Source organism: Passer montanus, unplaced genomic scaffold (assembly GCF_014805655.1).
Source record: "Passer montanus isolate IOZ18808 unplaced genomic scaffold, ASM1480565v1 scaffold5, whole genome shotgun sequence".
Taxonomy (NCBI): Eukaryota; Metazoa; Chordata; class Aves; order Passeriformes; family Passeridae; genus Passer; species Passer montanus.
In genome coordinates, this window is record NW_024369929.1 from 8,049,981 (window position 1) to 8,073,219 (window position 23,239).

A 23,239-nucleotide genomic window follows, 5' to 3' on the forward strand; every position below is an offset into this window, starting at 1 on the left:
AAAAATTTGTTAACTATGCCTTCTTTACAGTTGATGGTGTTTAACACTAGCAGATAAGATGGTTTTCACCCCTTACATCTCATACAGGCCAAAAATGTCTGCAGTAATGTCTGTACTGTATCCATTTATCACAAAACAGGAGAAATCAGGGCAATAAAGTTACACTGTCATAAAAAAACTTTAAGAAAAATTGTCCATAACTGAATTAAGTGTCAAAGCAAGAAGATCGGAACACGAGCAGCAGTTTCTTCTCTTGCACAGACCTTCAGAACAATGTGCAGCTACAACATCACCTAGCAGTAGAGCTTACAGAATGGCCAGTGTATTCAGTGACCCCATTGAAGCAGTTATGGGGGCTCTCTCTCACTCCATTTGATATTGCAGAGTCCTGTCCACAGCAATTATCTCTAAGTCTCTGCAAAGAGCCCTAGCCCAAGCTAGCTGTGTGATGTGACAGTCTGAATCAAAGATATAAACCTAATCCCCCAAGTGCCCAAAGCTGATGTAACAACATATCTGCTGGCCTCAAATATTCACTCAAGCATAAGTTGCAGGTTTTTATGGATTCAAAAGCCTTAATGTTTCCTGAATAAAAATGCTTATAGAGCAAGCATAAAAAAAAGTAAGAAACCTAAGTAGTCCCTAAAAAAGCATGAGATATCAAGACAGCTCTTTACTTTAGGAGAATTACAGAATTACTTACTGGATATCTTCTATGGTAGATGTAGTTTAGATAGGGGCAGTAATTTTGTCACGGCTTATCTACACACCCCTTGCAACCACACAGACAATCCCTGGGATTTACCATTAAAGCACAACATATGGTTCTCTTTTCTTTCTAAGTAAGAGGCAGAAGTGTATAACACATGAAAACAGTATGTGTCAACAAACTGGGAAAATTAAGGCAATCATTAAGTATAGTAACTGCAGTCAGATACATTTATGTTTTCAAAACAGAAAAAGAAACATTAATTTTTTTAACTTCCAAAACTCTTGTACTTAAATATTTAGATTGCTTAACTCATTCTTCAGACAGCTAGTAACGTCTAGGTATCTAAAGAGTACAAGTCACTGTTTTGCTCACTTATAAACTTAAAAACCAGAAACAAACCTGAGTAGAGAAGTCACAGATGACAGAGCAGAAACACAGCAGTTCAAAAGCAAAATTTTTGTGGAAGAAAACATAAGAACTTGCATATTTTCAAACAGGAATGCCTGCCTGGAATCTCCAAGATCCCCTGGAGGTATTTGAGCTGGGCTGTCAGTCATTGGCCAAGGCTGCTTCCATTCCTTCCTAGCCACTGATGCCAACTCCTATGTATACACCTGCAAGCCAAGAGAGGAAACTTCTACTGAACAGCTGAAAACCAGATGTCAGGGTATTAAGCTACTGCATAGACAGTTTCAGACAATAGATATAATTACTGTCAATGGAAAGCATTAGCTTAGATTTCAGGAAATTTGAAATAAGCGCCAGAAGTGTTCATCAAAGTTCACATCAACACTTGCCTTTGTGACTCAGTTTGTACAGTCCCTCTCATCCCACAAGGGAGGGTTAAGAAGGAACCTATGCAAAATAATTTATTGCTATGATTACTTTTTATCTAAGCCAGTGTCTCGCCAGTGTCTCTTCCTTTCTTTACACATCCTGTTTAAATCCCCTTTGCATTGTTTCTTCTTCCCACAAAACAGATAAGAAAATGCAACCTATCTCGATACTAATTATAGCCCTTTCCAGACCTAGGTGGCCATAGCAAAACATAAAATACAACTGTTACAGAACAATCCATTCCTTGAATATTTTGTGGAGGCCTATTTTGCTATTTCTCTTGCTTTAACAATATGCTGCTGGAATTTAAGGCTCTGACAAGTTTATAGGGCAAAGCTAGTAGGAACAAGATGAAATAATGTAAGCAAACAACTCAGGCCATTTTTCATCATGAAGTCATCTTATATCATTTTAAGAATGCTCATCAATTAATTGGAAAGTTACATTTTCCTGTATAATCTCATGTAGCTATTGTTCTATAAAAAGGATCTGACAGTAAAATAAACAGCAGTTACAAATATTAACTGAGTGTAAATCATTTCTATGCTTAATAGTGTCTGATATTCTAATCCCACCACACTGTGTTCTTAATATGAACATCAGTCAGCTGGGAAATTTTACAGGCTATCAAAACATAATGACTAATATGATAGTCCTCTGCTTTCCTGAACCATTAATTCTGAGCTGCTTGCATGCAATTAAGTGAGCCCTAATACAGGTATCTTGTACTACATTCTGAGGCTCACATGGCCCCTAAACAGTTGAAGTTCCATCAGGTTCAGCATTTGAATGAACAGTGGGTAAAATACCTGCATCTTTGTGCAACAAACTTGGGTTATTTTTTTATTCCCAAGACATAGGCATGAGTAAAATAAAACCATGAAAGAAACTCCAGCTAATAGAAAAAGATGTACCATTTTTGACTGAAAAAAAATCTCCTTAAAGAACAAGAAAAGCTAAGCTTTTAGGATGGCAGTTGAAATTACTTAATGCAGTATTCAGTCAATGCCTTGAATGAAAAGGATGTCCAGGACAGCAGGCAGGGATCAAGAACTCTGCTCATTCTCTCTGTTGCTACATGGGCTGCATCCTATACTTCAGCAATGGGTGGCAAATAAAATGGGCAGCAGTAGCAGCTGTCAGCCCCCCCATTTGAGAAACACAGCAACATGTTCAAGTCATTCAGTCATAGTCCATTATTTATGTTTAATGCAAACATTTGTAACAGTAACCATACATTTTAGGAAAATAATAACCATTTGGAAGATTTTGTGGGAGCTATAATTTACCATGTTTTTTAAATATGACCAAAATTATAACAAACAAAATGCATCAAGAAAAAAAACACCCCATCAAGAAAACACACATCTTTCTGAGATGCAGAGACTGGAGGAAGTTGCACAAGGAATTTGGAATGGTTGTCCTCTTCCTTTGCTCTCTCCTAAGTACCTGCTCTTGGTCACTGCCAAATATAGGACCTTGGATTAGTCATTGGTTTGACTCAGTTTATGTTCACCCCTCACAAACTAATTAATTTCTTTGTCAAAGCTCCTTTCAAGTGCCAAATATAAAGGTTGATCAGAGTAGGTCTTATTTTTTTCCATAAAAGGAAGAGTAATTCTTCAAAAAGTAATGGCCCTGCTGTAAATACAAATTCATTAATAAACCACAATTTGTATTGACATTTTAAATTCTAAATTTGCTGTTACTTTTGATCATGCCGATGTCATTAGCTCTATCTCCTACTGCTAAAGTAACTGCTTTCCTGTTTCCTAACCAGCTGTGAGACATGCATTTTTTAAAGGATTGACTCAACAGCCAGGCACCCTTTTACACAGACAGTCAAGTTCAAAGAATTTTCTCCATCTCAGCCTCAAGAGCAAGAGCCTGAAAACTTTTGGTCAGTTAGTTTCATAACTATTATAAAACAATATGATGTTGATCACTCCTGCAATTTAATATATAGGATTTTTTTTTTTGTAAAAAATTCTAATTTTTAGCAACGGAATCCTATTCAACATTATAAATTGCCCTCTTGTGTGTACATAGACACATACATAGCATATATTATCTCAAAACAAAAAAGATTATAAAACACATTTTCTTGCAAAACTGATTTCACTTTTACCTACTAAATGCTAAAAAGAAAACAACTCCCTTAACTTGGCTACTAGGGAAAAACATTCCGTTTTCCAGCTGACACTGAGGATTAAAGAGTAAACAAAGACTTACTAAATTGAACTATCAACTCAATAGGCATTTAGTACAGGAATGTGTTTCTCTGACTCAGTATTTGGAAGAATGTCCTGTTGTAACTTCTGAAGTTATCATTACATAACCTCCAGCAATCCTCTTCAGGATTTGTATCCAATGCTACAGCTAAACACAGAGAATGTGGCCAGGAACACAAGTTCTGCAGCCCTGCATATACACCACATGACTTAATTTATCCCAAAAAGGATACATTAAAATATCAAGAGCAAATTTCCTGAAAGGAAAAAATAGGAAGATCAGAAGTCTTGGAATGCTGTAAATCACAGGATATGGCAGTGAAACATGAAGAAAAATGCTCAGAAATGAGGAAAGCATGCAATGCAGAGTCAAGAGTCAGAACAGGCCGAGAGTAAAACTGCTATCTGTATCTTCTAATGCAGCTACATCCTCATGAATGAAGCCCAGAGCCCTATCAATTATTTTTTTAATTTAAATTTAGATTTTTTGTTAAAGAGTTCAAACATAAAAGGAACACAGACTGGTTCTTACAAAAGGAACCAGATTTTCTAGTCAAATCAAACTGCTTTGGCACACTCATAAAATGCTAGTGTTTAGAAAATCCACTAAGGAGGAACCAGTGACATTAATCTGACATAGTAATGATTTTAAACACAGGATCTGTTCTTAAGAAAAATTAGGAAAAAAGTTGTACTACATGTACTTACTTAAACTCCTGTTAATTTGCCTTGGTCCTGTGTGGCTACTCCCACACAAGCACTGAATAGCAGCAATGGCACATTTTAATAAGGAACATAAAGGATTGTGTGAAACATTTTTGACTGCAAGACCCTCTTCAGTAAAATTTATTTTAAAAAGCTGTACAGAATATTATTTTGTTTATTTTCATTAAAAATTTAAAATTTAAGATTGAAGCAGTTCTGAGAAAAAAACCCCTCTCTTTCCTGAAACAGAACACACACAATTGCAGTGGGAATGGAAGTACAAGGCAGGATAAACCTACTTACGAGACCACAATGATTAACTGCTAAGAGTTCAATTAAATACCAGTGACAGACTTGTAACAAAATGAGTCCTGGTTTCACTTTTGTACCTTTTCCACAAAGTAACTGAGAATTAAAGTTCTTAATTTTGTTGAAATGGGTATTTATTTTTTTCTTGAAAGGAAGCAAAAGAATAAGGTAAGGATGGAACATGTCCATTCACAATAATTATTAGGTGTCATCAGAAAGTCTGTCAGCAGATTCTTCTTGCTTTTAACATTTTTCCTTTTTTTAATTTTAGTATTAGAATTTTTTTTCCCTTGTATGTCTTTTGTTTTTCTTTCTAAATATTTTGTGCAAGTTTAAATTGTCTGAGCTAAAGCTGTTCAGAAAAAAATTATTAAAACTAAATGTTAATCTCATTGTTAGGGTGTTTGCTGTATGAATACCCTGTAACGCTCTCGAAGTAGGAAAGGAGAAAATTAGAAGTAGAAATAAGGACTGTAAAACAAGCACTGTGTTACATGAGCTTATTTAATAACCTTTTGAGCCTATTGCACTCATTTTTGCCCAGGAAGTTTTCTCTCTCAACACCAAGGAAACACTACTAAGTTATTGAACCACCCACCAAAATCATACTGGCACTACTCCAAATTAAAGTGTTACCTAGAAGCTCTTCTTGGATGGAACACTGTTACAGACAGGACATGCATAAAGAGGGATTTTAAATAAGTGCTTTCTAAATGTCATAATTCCTATGGCATGACAGTAGCTCACCAGTGTTTTGGCACAGCACCTTTGCCAAACTACTCTGTAGGCAATAAGGGAGATTGCAGCTGTAGGGCACATCCGAGTTGCTCATACGTCTCCAGAGGGAGATCATTAGGTTAAATTGGTATCTTTTTACCCCACTTTTGCACCTTTAGTAACTGTAGTATTGAAATAATTAACAGGTGTTACCAGTACACATTATTTTATTTTAGCCAGTTTTATTCTAGAAATTATTTCAGCTTACTTTCTTATATCCTAATGTAGATTTAAAGGAAACTAGTCTCAGGCTATCCAACTTATTATAAAATGGCCACAACACAAGGCAGATGCTATCTTCAGGGATGATGTCCTGATGCTTTGTTCCAAAAATTTATACATGCTTCAGAAGGCTGTTCTGGCAACAATGCAAAGAATAAGCTTGCACAAAAGCAGGCAGCAGCACCAAGGCTGTGCGGCGGCAGCAGCAGCGGCCGGGAGCCCCAGAGGAGCGGGGTGCGCGCTCCCGTCGCGCGCCCCCTGCGGGCCGAGCCCGGCGCTGCGGAGCGCGGGCACCGCTCGCAGCCACGCCGGGCACGGCCCGGGGGGCAGCGGGGACAGGGCCAGCCCTGCGTGCCAAGGACAAGTCGGACACGCCTCGAGACCACATTTTAAAATGTTCATGTATTTGCAGTCTTAAATACGAGAGCTGATAGCATTGTAGTACTAGTTACTTGAGTAATCTCTCACCCTAGGAAGATGGAATTTCATGAAGATGTAACATCCACTAATAACAAGTTTGAGATGGATATTTCAGCATGTAGACTCAATCCTGGAGGTAACTCTAACAGGGGAATATATTTGCAAGAGAAAAAGAATAGTTTTATATTGTTCTTACCTGATTCTGAACATATGTTCTCTCAAATCCTAATGCTCCACGATTAGTACTTGTGCTTGGATTTCCTCCTGTATTTTAAATCTGTTCACACAACAATTTCAAATAAGTTATGAAACAGTAAAATTGATTTGGCAAAACTGATTTTTACAGTCTGAACTGTGTATTTTGAGATAACAATGTTGTCAATACCACATGTATATTGCAAGCAGAAATGAAAAAGTAACTCTTGCAAGTACATATTTTCTATTTGTAGATTTATAGTGTATTATCTATAAACCCTATAATGCTTAGTTCAGTTCAAAACTTCTGTAAATTGTTTGCCAGTAAGGGATTGGTTATGTTTGGAGGGTGACAAGCTCTGGAGAGCGTGCTAAGTATTCCTGAGCCTTCCAGCTCTGACAGCAGGCTGTCCAAAGGCACCCAGGAATCTATAATCAATATAACAACTTTAGAAGCACAGAGGTTCTTCGTGCATGCACGGGTTGGCTGTTGAAAGGCTGCTGGACTCTTAGGCATAACAAAGCTGAATATTGCAGTGTCTAGAAATCTTTGTTCAGATGCCATCTGTATTGACAACACCACTCAGAACCATCTCCAACAAACAAATTATGTTATCAATTTAACATCTTTGAAATCAAAGGTGTTAAAGTAGTTCAAAAGCTCCTCAGCAGCCAACAGCAAGTGCTTGACACTCAGAATCTCCTGCAGATGCTGCAGCAGCAGTGTGTAGAAATCAGCCAAGATGCCCCCTGCACCCACAACCAGACTGGCTGGCACAGGGCATCACGCAGGGCGTGACGAGGCAGCAGCCACAGCAGCACACAGGGTGAGTGCTCCCACCCCTGATCCACACAGCACCACTGGGGTAGGGAAGCTGTATTCACACTAACCCCAAAACAAGGCTTCATCACCCCCCACGTTTTGATTTTCTTTTGCAATAAGTGACGTGGACTCCTAGAGATACAAGCTTATACAAAAAAAGTCACAATTCACTTGTGGAATTGTCCTAGCCTTCAAAATTAATACTTCAAGCATATTGTGAACAAAACTTGTATACAAGTAATTATGTACTGCATTTAGAAAGAGATCATTTTGGGCTTTAGTTAACACCTAGAGAAATAAGGATATAATTAGGTTAAAATGGGCCAGTACACATAGACGTACAGAAAGAGATAGAATGCAAGTTTAAGCAATGACAAAGGCTTGCAGAATAATCTGTAATTATAATACTTCCACATTGCTGTTTTGTGGCCAAGTCAGTTATGTTTTCCTTGCCATAAGCCCCCAAGATCATTTTGGGCTTTAGTTAACACCTAGAGAAATAAGGATATAATTAGGTTAAAATGGGCCAGTACACATAGACGTATAATTTACTGCCAAATTACAAGACTTCCAAACATATTAACAAACAGATGTGATTGTGATTTTCATTCTTTGTGATATCCTAAAGATCTATGCCCATTTCAGCTGCACTGAGTAAACTCTAAGACAGACTACTGGACTCAAAAACTTCAGGTAACTTATTTCTTGCTTATCAATCTTAGTATATCTTAGTTACACATGGTGGCATTCAAATTTTGTGCTTTTACTGTACTCTACTACGTGAGGCATTTTTATTAAGAAATACATATTACTGTACTTATAACTTGAAATTTAAGTGAGCAAATGTGTCTGAAGTGCAAAGATCATGAGGAGTTTCATTGCTAATGGGAGAAAATGATTTTGCAGAAATGTTTTTCATCTTAAACACACATAAACAAAACAGGCTCTTGTATGCTTTACCACTAACAACAATGTATCTTGATTTTTCCATAAATTCTGCTATAAGTAAGATATTACAATGAAAAGAACATTAAAAATCAAATTAATGAACTACAAAGAAAGTTTTGTAACTGTATGAATGAAGCATTAAGGAAAAATTCTGCTTGTTTGGGGAAAAGATGTGCAGAAGTGTGAGGGGGACAAGCAGAATGGACGGAGAGGAGAAGAGAGAAAAAGGAGAGGCTGACCCTGAAGTCACAGGTGCAACCTGACAGAAAGAGGTGGCAGGAACCCAACTTGCCAGTATCATCATCTAACTCAGTGTGTGAGTGCTGCACAGCACACTGGGGTTCAGCCAGACCAACGGCTTGTTCCCTCACCCAGACAGCAGCTCTACCCTGGCCACACACACAAGCTTAACCTTGCACAGGAAGAATGAAAAGTCAAGGTTTTATCATCTAAGGCAATGTTAAAAAAAAAAAAATCAGATGCTTATGAGTCCAACTTTGTTTTCATATAAAACATGTTGGCCTTCTGGAAAAGATTAGAAAAAAGCCAAGAAAGCTCTATTACAGAGAGGAAAACAATAGTTATGTTTGTAACCCATACTGAATATATGTTATGATGGTTTTGTTATGTCAGACATATTTTAAAAATCATGGAATGGTTTGTATTAGGCATGGACACTTACAGAGAACATGAATTTTTAAAGCAAGAAAGGAAAACTAGGTAAAATTCTTAATTAAGTTCACATTATGGTAGACCCCTGAAAACAAGCAGAGAGGATACTTATTTTAAAATAATATGAATTGTATTCACATTCATAGACTTTCACAGATTTCAAGCTAGGAATTCTGAGATATGGATTACTTACACAATGTAGATATTCTAAGTGTTTTAAATATCAGCATAAAACCTCAGAACCCATAGCATTTCAGTAGATTTTGCTCTAATCTGATGGATTTGCCTGCCTTCGGCACAAAATATTCTAGTTCTGATTCAACAAGTCCTCCTGCATTTATGTATATCTTTACATTAAGAAGAATATTCAAACCACATGATATTTTAAGCCTCTATTTCAAGCTGAACATGCTGACTGGCTAATGAGTTGTTGAATCAGTGTCCCCAAGAGAAGCACTTACACCAGAGCAGTTGGATGTACCCCACTGCTGGATGAAGCTGTTCAAACACAGCGCTATCTGTATCTCTCCCTTTACAACAAAGCTTTATCTGATCACTGGGATTTCTAAATGAAAAAGACAACAAAAATTTAAAACAAAACCCCCTGTTTGTTAGCTATTGTTATTGGGTTTTTTAAAAGTTGTTTGATCTCCCAGATCTAATTGCATTTTTATTGTACATACCAATTTTAAAAACAGCTATTACACAGAAATAGCCCAAGTGTATTTTTTAACTTCACTGACTTTGGGGCTTCCTAACTCAGTTTTAAATTATGACATCAGGTGCCAAATTTGACTCTTGGGAGTACCCCCTAGGCTCCTTGCATTGGTTGGCTCAGAGAAGACAGCTCTAGGCACCACAGAAAGAACTCTAAATGCACAGACAAATACTAATTAACAGAGAATTGTAATGAAGATTACACGTAGCAAAGAACAAATCTCATTCTTTAGAGCTCAGTTTCCAGATTCACCTGATGACAGTTTAGCCCCTAGAGAAACATTGCTGTTCATCTCTCACAATAACTAAAAACCTGCTGATTGAGCTGCTCTTGGGATTAAATGGACAGCATTGAGACTGAAATTATCCTACCAGTCCTTTGAGATATCTACCTATCAAACATTTCCCTAAAATCTTTTCAGAATGAAATATTCTTATTTTCAAGAAAATAGAAGGAAAGAAATTTTTTTAAACTTCACATTTCTAGTATTCTGCTTGTGATCAAGCTCCAAATTCTGTTGTTTTACAAAGTCAGGCTGCATTTTCAGAGCCTTTATAGTAAAACACTTCTTATTTTTCTAAACATTTTGGCAAAAATAGATATGATCCCCTAGATAAATGCTGTATACTGCAAACCAAAAAGTAAGGCTCAAAAGAAGTACAGTGCATGAAACAGCTTGTGTTTATTTAAAGAGTATTGGAATGCCAATGATTCTTTTCAGCTGTCCCATTACTTTTTCCCTCCTCAACTTTTGTTTAATTTTTTCCATGGTCCTAATTAGTTAACGCTCAAATTTGGAAAAACCAGCAAACGTATAGTCCTGTGCAGCAGATGGCAAGATATTCTAAAGACATGCCACTAACAGTAACTTGAACATCTTTTGATGCAAGACAAAAGCAAACACTTGTAGCAGCCAACTGGAATCAATTCTTTACAGTGACAGAGATGGTTTCCTACAGCTTGTAGGAGGAACAGAGAAGTGAGTGTGAAATCACTGGCCACCCACATATGCAGAGGTGACATAAATTAAGTACCTCAAGCTTGGTCACTGGTTCCAAATTAACAAAACATTTGTCCTTAATTCACATAACCTAAATTTTAAGAGTGTAAAGCAATATAAAGTGTCAAAAGTAAACTGTACTGGTTAACACCAGTTAACCCGTTGCTAAAGTTCGTAGCTCAATTCAATGTACAATAATTTCCTGTTACACAATCTGAAGCACATTTGGTTTTACACATCCCTCAAAGTGTGTGTTTAATTTTGATAGAAATTCTTTCATATTAAAAATCACTGGCAGACTTTATTTTCACTTTTCACATTTTCCAGAGTCAAGAATCCTCTATCATGAAGTATGCATTTTGTGTTATAGGTACATCACCGCTTACTTATTTTCCTTATTACTACTATCAATGTTTTAAAGCTGATACTTAGATTAATAAATACAAAATTCACATAACTGTTTAATAAATATAAGTTAAACTTAAAAATACCAATCAGATCATCCTGCTGTAAGTTCTAACTCTATGTATACCACACTCAAATCTGAATATAAAACACAAGCTTTAGAATTTTAGTTTCAGGCTCTATCCAACACCATTCAGTTTTAGACATCTGCATTGTCTGGCTAAATCAGATTTTAAAGATAGGCTGTAACTGCCCTTTCTCTTCACAAACATTGTAATTCCTCTGGAGAACTACATTCAGAGATAGTGTTTAAGCTGTGTGCACTGAACAGCTTTTTGGAAGAGTCTTAATTTTTTTAACCAGAAAAATAAACTATGGAGACAAAGAAAAGTCTGAAAAACATGAACATACTGCTTTGACTATCATTTCCCTATTTGCCTGTACTTAGTAAGCCTGTTAATATATGACTATTTATCTCACCTATTTAAATTTACACTGGTTAATTACTGTAAAGATACAGCCCAAAGGCTGCAAAAGTTTCACTGAGCTATTGCTGGACAAGACTGAGCAGCTGACTCCTCAGCAAGGTTAATTTCAGCAGTCACATTAAAATTTCAGTTTTGTCCCACTAAAAAAAGAACCTTAAGTAAATGCTATTTAGTATACAAAGGTCTCAGCTATTCAGTGGTTCTTTTTACACCAGCATTATGTGAAAACAATTTGAGGTCTCAACTCTAGAAGAGTGTCCAGTACAGCAGAATAAATGTAATGGGGTCTGTTCACAGCTACGTTGGGCTGCCTGCAAGCTAGAATTCCTGGATTTCATCCTTGTTCCTTTGAAGTGTTACACAAATAACCTACCATACAATTTTTCACTCTAAATTATTCACTTATAAAATTGGGTTTTTTTAGATATAGCCCAAAAGACATTGCAAATAAGCTAAGTGCTTTCACCACAGGAAAGCAAAGAATTAACTATGAACCCTTGCAGGTTAGGGAACATGGCATTAACGAAGTATAACTTATTCAATCTCATCCACATCACTTAAAAGAGCACAAAACTCCTCGGTGACTGGTGATAATAGGCAGGGATGATGACAATATTGGGATTTACAAGTAATGCCTTGCTGAAGTCCCACTTGAGTTTGTCTTCCCTATGGTTTCTTTTTTGAAAACAAGGATTTGAGTCTGAAGTTTTTTTATGTCAGTTCTTGTGAGCTGTTTTAAATGAAGAAAAACATAAATACATTTCCAGCCGTGTATGGTATCAGGAGAATTAAGAACTACACCATGGTTATTTCACTAGGCAGATGACAGAATCACCATGTGCTCAGTTGGAAGGGACCCACAAGGATCATCCAGCCCAACTCCTGGCCCTGCACAGCACCATCCCCAAGGGTCACATCATGTGCCCAAGGGTATTGTTCAAACCCTTCTTGAACTCTGTCAGGCTTGGTGCTGTTTATTTTTCTCCTTTCCCATTTCATAAATTGTCAAAATGACCACATGGTATTGGATGTTTCCTTGTAAAGGACTCCTAAACCTTTTGCTAGTATAGAATTTAGTATTAACAGTCATGAAAATATGTAAACTTGCCATAAGTTACATAAAGCAGATCACAACAACAGTCAAAAATCAGACTGCTAGACAAGACTGTATTAAATGCACAATGGCATATACTGTACTTTCATCCAGAAATAATACCCAAGTATGTGAAACTTCTGATATTTTTAGATTTCCCTTACTTGGTAAATTGCAATGCCTATAAAATTCTAATAAGAGACCAAAGAAATGAACTCCAGTTCAGTATAAATATTTGTTCCAGTGTTAAAAGTATCTGCACAAGCTTAACAATTGTATGTTATTTCAGAAAAACTTCAATTTTTTTCCTAGATCAAGAAGCGAGATTTATTCAAGATAGAAATCTCATATTTTCATTATTATTAAAAGGTTGTAAATATGCCATTACAAAAAACCCTTTGTGCTGGCTAGAATTGAGTTAGATCAGTAAATCCTAAAAACAAACCTTACAGTTTTGGGGACTAATAATTTAATATTCTTCCCACAAAATTTGTTTGTGAAGTCATTAATGAGTTTGTAAGTCAAGCACTTATTTCACTGGCATCCTTATCTACCTAGCCAAAAAATACACTTGCAACTTCCTGACCCTTTCCTTAGGAAATCCCAGGATAACTTTTCACTTGCCAGCAACTAATAAGAAGCAGTAAGAGGGTGACAGACAGAAAAATGACATTTCTGAGTGAATCTTATGCTAAACTGTTGTACTAGGATCCCAATCTTGAGAACGATTGCAGGAGGGCCTAGCAAACAATTTCCATGGTCAGAGTAGTGGTGCACAGGCTGTAAACAGAACTAGGAAGATATTACAGTTAAAATTGAACAGCTGCAGTTATGTTATACCCTTTTCTGGCCACAGAGTGAAATTTCAAGTTTATTCAGCTCTTAAAGGTTTAGAAGATACCAATGTCCCACAGAGCACTGCATTATAGAACATTGTTAGTGAGTCTGAGACTCTCTAGAACAGTGAAAGCTGAGCAGTTTGCTTCCTATTTCTTGTCAGAGTCAGAGAGTTAAAGCTCAAGATGGTTTTGAGTCAGGGAAAGGTTGCTTTAGATCATTAATGGAAAACAAATGGGAGGATAAAGGCAAAGGACAATAGAAAGGAATAAAATGTGTAAGAACTCCTCATTTTTATTATCCTCCAGTGTTAATGTTGAAAATAATCCCTTCTTCGGGTGAACCTAGTTAAGAGTATTACCCAAAAGCTTATTGCATTTTACAAACACTATTTTGTAAATATTTCATGACAAACTATTAAATTAAAACAAAACACAATACCCTAGGATGTAAGTTCTTAAGAATTATTGCTTGAGAAGACTGGTTAAGTTTCACATTAAGCAAAAATAAAAGGGGCTTTTAATACTTCAAATAATTTACCCCTTCGCTCTGACCTATAAAAAAAACAACCCAGAAGGAAAACAAAGAAAAATAAGGTGAAAATGCTGTCAGTAAAAAAATGCTTTCCTAGATTAAAGACGTGGCCAAAACCTGGCATCATTGTTGCCAATTTATCAAGACACCTTATTTTCTGACAAATATGACTGCTATGTTTGTGAGCAAGCCTGCAGTCTTTCTCACCTGGTTGTGGTAGATCTGCACAAAAGAGCAAGTTCTCTACAAATTTCTACACATCCATGTAACACCTTCAAGACTTTGAATTATCTAGATCATATTCATGTTTGATCAATTTTTGTTTTTTGCAACAAGCACTACTACATATACACACGTTTAATGATGTCACCCTTGCTTTCCTCCTTTTACTCTGAATCTGTGTAAAAGAAAGCCCTTTCAATTACTAGTGGTTTAAGTTACAGATAGTTATTTCAACTTACAGTAGTACAAAAATCTAGTGCTAAAGTACCAAATGGGTGTTTAAGATCCTCTACAGACATCAACACTGTGCTCATTTATTAACAGCCTTCTTTAAAAGAAGGTATGAAATTTCATGTTCTTTTATTGGTGACATAAGTGCTTAACTTCTTCCACAAGATTCTTCAGTGATTCATACAGACTAAAACAGTCTTTGACAAACCACTGCATGCATGAGCACAGAGCAAAAATAGTGGTTGACAGAGAAAGGAAATTAAAACAAGCAAAGTAATGTGAAAGATGTAGATAAATGAAATGAAAGCAGAAATGAGACAACAGTCTTTTTCACTTCCTTGAAAATTATTTCCTGTTGCCAGTATTTGCAATGATCTTCTTATTGGTATTTGCTATAAGGAGGAAAGTCCTGCTCATTCCTAAATATTACTTTAAGAACTGAAATAAAGTAGAAGCCTATTGACATTTTTACCTGAAGGCACAGTGAGTGTAACAATGCAGCTTTGAGGAGCTCTTTAATGTTAACTAGAGGAGCATGTCACTGTCTTGTTTCTTGGAATCATTAAGTTAGTAGCATGCTTCCCTCTAACAATAATATGGCAGCTACTGGAGTCAATTTCAGAACAAAAATACTTAAGGCAGACAGTTTCCCTTTACTTTTAGCTTAAATTCTAATTTACTTGTTTAATAGACTGAAAAGAAACCAGTTTAGGTATTTATAGAACTGTGAAATATGCTCTGCACTATCAATGCACTAGGTCATTTGGCTTAGACATGCACAATATTTCCCTTTAATACTGGTCCAAGTAGATGTTGTTCTGGAAGCAGTTCAATAGCAGCATTTTCATCGAGGGCCAGAATACACTCCTTTTCCATTTCTATTGTCTTCTGCACTTTATCTTAAGTGGGGAAATGTATATTAGTTGCAGCATATTTATCTTAATTTTATTTCATTTTACAGGTGCTCTAATGCATTTGGATAATCTTTAAAGAAACTGCTGTAGGAAATGTAATTATCTTCAGGATTATTTCTTCAGATAATTTGTAGAACAAAGCCCAGTCAAGATAGAAGTTTCAAGATGGAAGTTTTAATCTTTACTGGTGATCTAAATGGGATCTCAGATGCAGAGTCTTCAGTTTTATACCCCAAACAAATGCTATATATCTTAGCTCACTCAGATCTAGATGACATTGCCTTGACAATGTACTATTCATCGATTAAGTATGAAATCAACAATTAAAGCAGGCGCTTGGCTACCAAATTGTGCTCAATACAGAAATTAAGCACAATCCTATTGCAGTCCTGTACAGAGACACTGAATTGTGGACTGCCTTTCTTTGAAGAAATAAGTCACCATGAAACCTGACAGACAACGTTCAGAAAGAATCAATAAGCACAATTAAAGCCCCAGCTCCTTGCTAGCAACAGGTATCCATGAGATCCTGTAAAACAGAGCCAGATAACTCAAAGTCACAGATCCCTGTTTGCTACTGAAATTATTTTCTTACCAATGGAAAAGGAGAGAGCTCTTAAGCAGTGAAACCATGCCTGGCTTCACAAAAAAATTACTTGTAAACAGTAACACATCACTGTGGTTTATGATGCCTTGCATTTAGTTTCTAAAGACTCTAGCTTGAGGAAGCCAAAAAAAAAAAAAGTACTAGCAAGCCAGACTCTTCTGTAAATAAACACCATGCTAAAACTTCTTACTGTGACTTGCCACCTGTGAAAGGGCTTTTTCCTTCAAGGCTTTTTACACTAACAACAGAGGAAGGAGGCCACACAAAGCCTTTACATGCACAGGTTCAGTTTAACAACCGTAAGAGGCAAATGTTCATGCACACTCAAAAAGCAAGTCCAAGTCTGAAGTTTACTATGAAAAACATTTCATAATACCTTTTTTGCCCTTTTTAACATAAAATTCCACAGAAGAGTCAGGCTAGAAAGCACTGCATCACTGAAACATCCACATTGACTGAGAAAAGTTAGACACAGCAGCTTAAGTAAGCAGAAAATCAGAATTCTTACATGTGAAATACCAAATATTTTGACTTTTTCCACAGAGGAAATTATTAGGCTTCTGAATAACACATTCACAGCTCAACACAAGCCATCTATTCCTTTTTGTGAGAGGCAGAACAACACCATGCTGACTAGAGATATCCTAATGACCTGCTTCTGTATTGATCCATATTTAGAAGCAAAAAAGTTTAATTTCTGGAATGGCCTGCACAGGCTGCTTAGCCTATCCTATATAGGATGCATTTTCCTCTAGTATGATGTTCAAAGCTTCAAAAGCTTTTTTACACCTTCCACCCCTGGAAACACTTTCTAAGCAAGTTGATTTTCAGTAAGCATTTTTTTTAGACCATGTCCCTTTAAATCATTAATAAATATTTTATACATGCCAGACATCTACAGATAACCTGTAGAAATTTACCTAAACAGAGAGACCTCTGACTATGAAAGCCTTTTATTCATAGTAAAACTACCAGTTTTCCCTTGGTTAGTTTTGCAAACTCATTGATGACCTTTTGCAACACGATATTTGGACTGCCTTGCACTTGTGATCCTGGGGCACTAACTATATCCAAAAGACTTTTTTGTCATTCTGCTCCGTTCCTAAATGGAATGGACTCAAAACTGACTAAAAGCACTTCCATCTACAGAACTTACAGTATATGCTCAAATAATTTCTATAAATCCTAGTTCATTCCAATAGTTTTATGGCTTTTAACTAGCTGTATACCTATTAAATCTACGCAGCAGACCAGCTCTTTGATCTGTTTATAACCCAAATGACACTACTGTTTATTCCAGCCAAACTTCTATCAGAAAGTAACAATAAGCAAAATACAACTTCATGAATGCTCATAAAATTATAATGTTTCAGCACATAAAAGAAAATTAAAAGTATGCAGAAACATCTTTCATTCCTTTTCTGGTAAAAATTATAAAAAGGCTACATGCACTTTAAATCAGTCTATTTTAATTTATGTTACAAATGCAATTCCTCCTATAGCTCTGAGCAAACCTACTTTAGTACAGCAAGAGAGGATTCAAATTTACAAGAGAAGGCATCCCTTTCATATAATAAAACAGCTTTCTCCTAAGTTTCCAAGACAGGCTATATTTTCTGTGTTTTATTATTAATTCCCCAAAGATATCTGGGGCCCATCAACCTCCTACAAACCATTGAAATAGGTCCTCCATTCCAAAAGAAACAGGAAAAGCAGTAGGAGACAGTACCAGTGATATTCTGTCCATGATAAAGCTGTTATTTTCATTCCTCCTATAGCATAACCAGACAGTCTAAAGCTGTCAGGGAGTTGGAGTGAAAACATAACAGTTGATGTGAAAATGAAAAATAAGTGTTGATGTCTCATGAGCTAAGAATTTGGATCAAAGAAAACCCAGAAGTATCAGCAAAGCTGTCTGTATATCATCAAGATTCCAATGAGCAAATCCTCAGCTGGAGATCTGCCCCCTACACTTCATCCTGTGGACCAAGTACATTTGGACAAGGATTCTGTCTCTCCCCACATCACAGTGTTCCCTACAGTCACAGAGGAGAAAAAGGGCAATGAACTCACCTACGCAAACCCAAACTTTGGTCAAGTGAAGTGCTTCACCAAGTAAAGGCCAGACAAAACAGCACTGGTGCTATCAGGCATCCCAGCCCTACCAACACGAGAACAAGGAATTGAATGTTTTTACAGAATGGGAACACTTAAGGGCAGCTGAACAACTTGGAGCTTTTAGCATGAAACAGGACAAGGCAGAAAGGTGCTGGCATCAGTGTGAGGGAACCTATTCTGGGCACACAGAGTCCAGCACTCTAGAGATCTGCAACCAGTCATGTTTGAGACATGAAAAAATCTCCAGCAATTACAAAATAGCAGTGGAACAAAATACTTCAGTTCTAAACACAATTAAAGTTTGACCAGTTCAGTATCCAGTTACAGACTGGATCCTCTCACCTTTCCTCATTTCCCTTTGAAGTCAGGTGCCTTTTAACAGGCACTGTACAAAGTTTCTGGCTTTGAGACATCAAGAGAACAGTACTTCAGCTTTCCTTTTTTTAGCATACTTTAAGAGTCAGAAGAGTGAGCTGTAAGTTTCAAATATTTGTGGCTTAAGTCAAAATAACTCTAAAATAACATTATGAATAGCCTATCAGAAGAGCTCTGGGAGATGATTACAGGAATGTACTCAGAACTGTCAATATTACCTTTTGGAGAAAAACTTTCAACCCATATATAAAGTGATCAAGGATGGCAATTTTCAGTTAGGCTGTTGTTGCAAAAGACCCTATCTCTTCAAGAACAAAAATTAAGTTTAATGCTAGAAAATGTATTCAAAATTGCAATATAATCAAACCCTTTAATATTTTAGGGTTCTTAATTAAGAGAAAGCCTGACCAAAAAAAAAAAAAAAAAAAAAAAAAAACAAAAAACAACACCAAAAAAAACAACCAAACATAAAGGTATTCAAATTCTTTTTTTGTGATTTAATTCACTATTTTAAAAACAACAAAAAAATTGAGGAAACTAATATAAATAACCCTTCATTCAACATATGCCCTCAGTATGAGGATTTTCAGGCAAGTCCAAAGGAAGCTTTGCCCAGTTACTTGAGTGAATTCTTTCCCCATGTTGAGCATATTAGGGTGAAGTGAACCAGGCACCACCTCAGGTCACTCTCGAAAGAAAATTTTGGAAACAAAAAGATCTGAGGAAGATTCTGAATGACTCTCAAGTGAAGCACACATATGTACAAGATTTTGCAGTGAGACTAGTGATTTTAATTTTTATCTTTAAGTGGTTGTACACCACTGACAGCCAAGAAATAAATCCCATGTAGTCAAAATTATTTTAGGTGGTATTGAGTCGTCCATGTGAACTGAAACTGCTGAACCACTCCTCCAAATACAAAACTGTTTCTGTGCATCTCTTAAGTTATGATGCCTTATAAAAATGTGCATGACCTCCAGCAGGCTCTTCTCCAGATGCAAAGAATGCATAATCTTTGATATCACCAGCGATGCAGTTTTATTCACTTGACTGCCTTCTGATTACAGAGGAGCTCAATCTTATGAGAGATATTGATGCAATCATTGAATGAGACAGTATTGCACACACAATACTGCAGCAGAAGGACAGTCTCATGCGAAATGTAATGTGCAAGTGAACTGAACAAAACATCTTGGTTCTCCAAAAAGAGTATTTTGTTCTGGCACTGTTTCTAGGTCACAGTAAAATTAAAATTGCTAAGATACTTTGATTAAAAACTAAAGATTACCTAAAACCAATAATACTGAACATCAAAAATCATAATCTTAAATCCATTCCCATTCTATAAAGAAAAAAATTATATTTTGAACTTTACGTGTGCATATAAATTGAAGTACTAATTCTTTAAGTCCATGATCAGTCACCTTGTTGGCATTACACAAAATATTCTACGACATCAGCAATTCTGCTTTGGTTCTTTCTGAATCCCAGAGACTCCTTCAGCAGTAAGGCACTAAAAACACATTGCCATGTATAAAGCTGTTCAAACCTCATGGAAGAACACAGGGCCAGGACAACACAAAGAAATCTACTCATTGTAACGGCCAAGCATCAGCTGAGCTTTCACACAGATACATCTCCCCACTAGAGGAAAACCACTCACCAGAAAGGGAGCTGGTCAGATTATCACACATCTCTCCTAATACTGAGATGGACACCAAAGCAATGAGAAAAGTTAAAAATAATAAAATGAGAAACTATCATTATCTTTGTTTACTGCATAAGAGGAAAGTTAGACGGAAAAAATTCTGTCTTGACTGGGCAGATGCGCTTACACCACAAATGCATGTGGACAGATGTTCAAATATACTCACATATACAAAAACTTTTGAAGATTGAGAACTACCCTCATCATTTGCTATATAAGGCCAGTGGATCTAAGTTCTGTATTATTCAATTTTCAAACTATTTAATAAGAGAATCTGTTGCTAATGAAAAAGTGAATGTGCTGCTATTTCTGTCAAATCCATTAGACAAGATGTTTGAGAAACACTCAAAAAAAGAGAAAAGGACAGGAATAGAAACTGTCCGTAATATTCATCCCAGTAAGGATCCTATTTATTCCAATTTCACTTGTAGGATGCAAATAATATAATTGCAGTTATGACAGCATGCAAAATTCAAAATTGATTAGACTGCTTTTTATTACTGCTCAGTGTGTGACTTGCATGTGTCAATAATAACAGCAGCATGATTTTAATACAGTATGCTGGGCAAACTGTTTTAAGAGAAGATTTGAACAAGAACCACCAACATCTGTTTATAAGCAAAAGTTTTGCAAATAAAGCAGAGATGAAGTCAGGAATTTTGATCTCACTTATCTGGTTATGACTAACTGCATTGATGGATGCTTTGTCTGCTGCATGTGGTGCACAAGTGGTGAAAGATTAAGGGCAAGACATCAGAGAGACAAGAAAAATTGCTGTGCATCAAGCAGTCCATCTGCTTTGGCCATACAACAGTTACTATCAAGTGACTTAGAGGCCAAATCTTAGTCTGCTTCTGAAACTGGGCCATCTAAAAAAAGCTTCAAATTCTACTCACTAATACACATTTAAGACTTCTGTGAATTCTCTGTGGATACATTGTTTCACATAAATCACTGCCAGACAAAAGCAGTAATTTTGGTTTATGTTTATACTCAGGCTTCTTAAATATCATTTAAGATGGGGTATGTTGTTTTATTTTTATATGTGACTTAAGGAATTAAAATAAAGGTTTCAATGACTACAAATTTAATACCTTGGACTGTAATGTTCTGAGTGTTAACCTCTTCTATTTAAAAAAGTTTATATATAAAACCCACACAGGTATGATTCACTACTACACACATAAGCCACTAAAAATCAAGGACAGCCAAAAAAGGACTGGTGACACCTCTCTCGAGAAGTTTGCTGCACAACTTTTAGAAGTTCTCCCTGTTTAAAGCACACTGAAATACCCTTTTTATTTTTTTTTAATTCCCAGATGCACATATAAAACATTTGGTTAGATGAGGACTCTCACAAGAGTAGCAAGATGTGAATTAGCTTCCAAACTGCAATCCAATTTCTTTTTTTCATTGCATTGCACTTGCTAAGGTGGGGATTGTACCACACACATCTGTGTTTGTGACTCATTTTTTGTAGGAATTCTTTAACTGCCTTAAAATTTTATATAAAAGGAGGATTAAACATGGAAAGCCAAGAACTATCAGCTCCATTGCCGTATACATGGGAAAAAAAATTTGGATGGTTTTATTGTTTGGAAGAGAATAAGGTAGGGTTATACACAACACAGAAAAACACAGAAGCTCCACAGGACCACATCAATACACAATGATAATGAGAGGAGCCTTAAGCACTCTGTTCAAGAGTGGTAGCATCACAGAGACAACTGAATAAACTAAAAGATCTTGGATTTTAATCACCTAAAGTTAGTTCTCAGCACAATTGTCTTTAAACTTTTTCAAAATTCAAACTGAAAAAACATCACTTGAAATTTCAAATGTATAACTCAACAGTATAAAATGCAAATAAATAGTTATTAGACTTGTAAAATAAACTTAGAGTTTAAAATTAAGTAATTAGCTGCAATACTGTCACCAATGAACACTTCAAATTTTCACCTGTTCACCTGGTTATTAATTTATGGCAAAATTGCAACACTAAACATGAAGATAAGTGAGCTCTAGCATAAGAAAAATATTTCAGCAAGATGTAGCACTTCCATTAAAGACCAAAATTCCCATCCTATGAGATGAAAAGAGTTCATTCTGAATGTAAATCTAAGGACATTAAGTATTCTATAAAATTACTTAGAATTTTTTAGATCATCAAGAGCACCTCTCATTTAATTCATCTACAGCCAAGTGTTTGGGACACAGCTTAGGTTTGCTATGAAAAACATACCAAATAGCACATATTTTCCAAACTAGTTTGCTTCTGAGAAATGTCAAGGGTCTTTTAAAATAATAGTAGTAGTTTTCCACTCATCATGCAGCCCAGTTACAGGTTAAAGGGCTAAATCCTGTAATTATTCAGGCTATAAGCCTATTTTCAAATAAATATACTGCTGCTTCTAAGTTTGAAGAACCTTGTCCAGCATTCTTCGAACTTTGGCTACAGTGGCCTTTTTCCATTTTTAACATGGATGTTGTCAGTACTTTTTATTTAAAAATAATTCTCAGCCTAACATCCAATAACCATTACATTTTTATTACTTTTTTGAAGCTGGCACAATTTATTTATTTTGAGAAACCATTTGCTAAAACAAGTTTTTGCTCCCAAAGTAATCTACTATTATCAGTCTCTCTACATTACCATTACACATTAACAAAATGGAAAGCAACCCAGCTTTTCAAATCAGTTGTCCTCCTTTAAAAAAAAAAAAGAAGAAAGAAAATGTCTTTGTCTAATTTATTGAGTTTTTTCCAATTAAATATCTCTCTCAAAACCAATGGCTCAAATTCCCCTCAAATACTTTAAATGTGATGTGTCAGAAAACTTGGTTTTGACATGATCTGTACCATAATGTTACTCCACAGATCTCAGGTGAAACATTTTACTGTGACTTTAAACAAAGCCTTGACCTGGAAGCTTACCAGCTGCAGTATTTCTTTCAGGACACAGCATTCAGAAGGATGCTCAGTGGTGGGATTATAATTCGTGGTGCTTTGCAACACTAACACAGCATCTTCATAGACAGCAGAGACAGAACCAACTTCAGCATTTCCATGCGTGTATTTTTCCTCCATCCTGCACAAAAAGCAATGCTGCTGTTTCCACCTATCCAGGGCATCCCAGCA

The 23,239-nt window shown here is 36.2% G+C and overlaps 1 long non-coding RNA gene across 1 annotated transcript; it reads right to left on the reverse strand.

Moving 5' to 3' along the window:
* Window positions 1–1,219: 1,219 nt before the first annotated feature.
* Window positions 1,220–23,181, reverse strand: LOC120508827. The gene is made up of 3 exons (XR_005629098.1): window positions 23,036–23,181; window positions 6,410–6,490; window positions 1,220–1,326 (listed from the first exon to the last, which is right to left on the reverse strand). It is a non-coding gene; the product is annotated as an uncharacterized LOC120508827 (long non-coding RNA).
* Window positions 23,182–23,239: the final 58 nt, after the last annotated feature.